The sequence below is a fragment of the Rhincodon typus genome, chromosome 6 (assembly GCF_021869965.1).
Source record: "Rhincodon typus isolate 14 chromosome 6, sRhiTyp1.1, whole genome shotgun sequence".
Lineage (NCBI taxonomy): Eukaryota > Metazoa > Chordata > Chondrichthyes > Orectolobiformes > Rhincodontidae > Rhincodon > Rhincodon typus.
The window spans coordinates 1633655-1636500 of NC_063337.1; positions in this window are offsets into that span (position 1 = coordinate 1633655).

The following is a 2846-nucleotide window of genomic DNA, read 5'->3' on the forward strand; positions in this document are numbered from 1 at the left end:
CAGGGAGCCATGGTAACTGTGGGGATGTTCAGGGAACCATGGTAACTATGGGGTGTCCTAGGGAGTCATGGTAACTAATTGGATGTCCTAGGGAGATTAACCCATCTAACCATTCATCTCTCTGGGTTTAGACAGGTGTTGGGTGGGTGGGGGTTGGTGGCGAGGGCGAGCATGCCATGACAGAACTGTCTCAAACATTCCTGTACCTTCCAGCTGGGATATTGGATAGAAATGAGGGACAAGAATTGAATTATCTCCTCCACATCCCAGAGCACTCTGGCTTTTTAAAAATGCACTCTTTTTGATGTGGGCATTATTTTCTAGGTCAGCATTAGGCCAAGGGGCGGCACGGTGGCTCAGTGGTTAGTACTGCTGCCTCACAGCGCCAGGGACCTGGGTTTGATTCCACCCTCGGGCAACTGCCCGTGTGGAGTTTGCACATTCTCCCTGTGTCTGTGTGGATTCTCTATGGGTGCTCCAGTTTCCTCCCACAGTCCAAAGATGTGCAGTCTACATGGATTAACCATGGGAAATACAGGGTTACAGGGATAGGGTAGGGGTGTGAGGTGAGTCTGTGTGGGATGCTCTTTGGAGGCACCGTGTGAGCTTGATGGGCCAGATGGCCTGCTTCTACACTGTAATAATTCTATGATTTATAATTGTCCAGAGGGCAGTTCACAGTCACCCACATGGCTGTGGGTCAGGTGGCACATGTAGACCAGGGTAAGGATGGCAGTTTCCTTCCCTAAAGGACATTAGTGAACCTGATGGGTTTTTACAACAGCTGACAATAGTTTCATGGTCACCATTAGACTAGGTATTTATTCAAGATTAAATCATTATTATTGAAGCCACAGAGAGCAATGTCCTGCCACAGAGTGAGTGGGGTCTACAGTCACTGATGGACATGGTTTTACCAGGTGTGCTGGAGATATTGGTATGTGATCCAACTCTGATATAATTCACTGGTCTCAGTGTGTGAAATAAGCCGTTACATCTCCATGTGAGACAGGACTGTCACAAGGACTGGTCGCCTTTATTCCCTGAGGACATTTGCCTTCACAGACTCACAGGCAGCCTCCGCAAATAGGAACAGATAGCAGGCCATTCGGCCCCTCTGGCCTATTCCACCATCCAATTAGGTCAAGAGTGATCTGGATCCTAAGTCCATCTTCCTGTCCTTGCTGCATATTCCAAAACTCCTTTATCCAACAAAAATCAATCAGTTTTGAAAGTTCTGAAACGCGGGGCCATATTTTTAAGGACAACTTTTCCACAGAGAGTGGTTAGTGTGTGGAATGAACTCCCAGAGGAAGTGGCGGATGCAGGTACAGTTACAACATTTAAAAGACATTTAGTTAAGTTTATGAGCCAAGCACAGGCAAGTAGAACTAGTTTAGTTTGGGATCATGGTCGGTGTGGACTGGTTGGACTGAAGGGTCTGTTTCTGTGCTGGATGACTCTATGACAATGCCAACAACTTTTCCAGAAGAGCTCGAGGTTCCCATTCCCACTGTGAGTGAGGAAGTGCTTCCTGACATCCCCCCGAACAGCCTAGCTTGGATCTGAAGATGCAGGCCTTTGGCAACAGCTCCCTCATGCCTCTCTAACAACTTTATCAAACCCTGTAATCATTCTTAAACCCCCAAATCAGATTACCTCTTAATCTTCCTAAATTCAAATAAATGCTAGTCTAACCTGTACAGCTAATTTGATACATATGTCACACTATTATAGTATAATTTCAATAAATAATGAACATAACAGCCACTGTGGGGTGGCACGGTGGCTCAGTGGTTAGCACTGCTGCCTTACAGCACCAGAGATCCAGGTTCAATTCCACCCTTAGGCATCTGTCTGTGTGGAGTTTGCACATTCTGCATGTGTTTTCTTCCAAAGATGTGTAGGTTAGGTGGTTTGGCCATGTTAAATTGCCCATAGTGTCCAGCAATGTGCAGGCTGTGTGGGTTAGTCATGGGAAATGTAGGGGAGGTGGGCCTGTGTGGGATGCTTTTCTACTGTGGGATTCTATGATTTATTATGTGTTTTAGATGGGAATTCAGCTGATCTGGTAGGAGTTACATGGCGTTGCATGTAATGAAAGCAATCTAATTGGAGGTTGAAGTTTATATTTTCTGTACTTTCACAGCTTCAAACTTAATAAAAACGGGGATAGTGGGAACTGCCGATGCTGGAGAATCTGAGATAACATGGTGTAGAGCAGGTTGAACACAGCAGGCCAAGAGGCATCAGAGGAGCAGGAAAGCTGACGTTTCAGGTCTGGACCCTTCTTTAGAAAATTTTCGGACCCGAAGCGTCAGCCTTCCTGCTCCTCTGATGCTGCCTGGCCTGCTGTGCTCATCCAGCTCTACACCTTGTTATCTCTAATAAAAACGGGGAATGCTGGAGAAACTCAGCAGGTGTGCCAGCATTTGCAGAGAGAAAGTAGAGTTAACATCTGAAGTCTGACAGGACTCGAAACATTAACTCAGTTTCTCTCCACAGATGCTGCCAGACCCATTGAGTTTCTCCAGCATTCTCTTTCTATTAAAGAATTCCACCATCTGCAGTTTATTTTAATCCTGTTCAATGAGGGGTGTGCTGCAATACTGCTCTTTGGCCATCAGGTGTCAGCAACACTCCACATTGGTTTTGTGGTTTTGGAGACAGTAAGGGCTGCAGAAGCTGGAAGCCAGGAGTCAATAAACATGGAGCTGGACTCGTCACATGGTCTTCTACCCACTCCACATTTATTGATTTTATTGCTTTAATATATAATACGTGGGCAACCCAACCATTTCTTTCTGGAATGGAAGAGGAATGAGAAAGTACTGGGCTAAAATTTT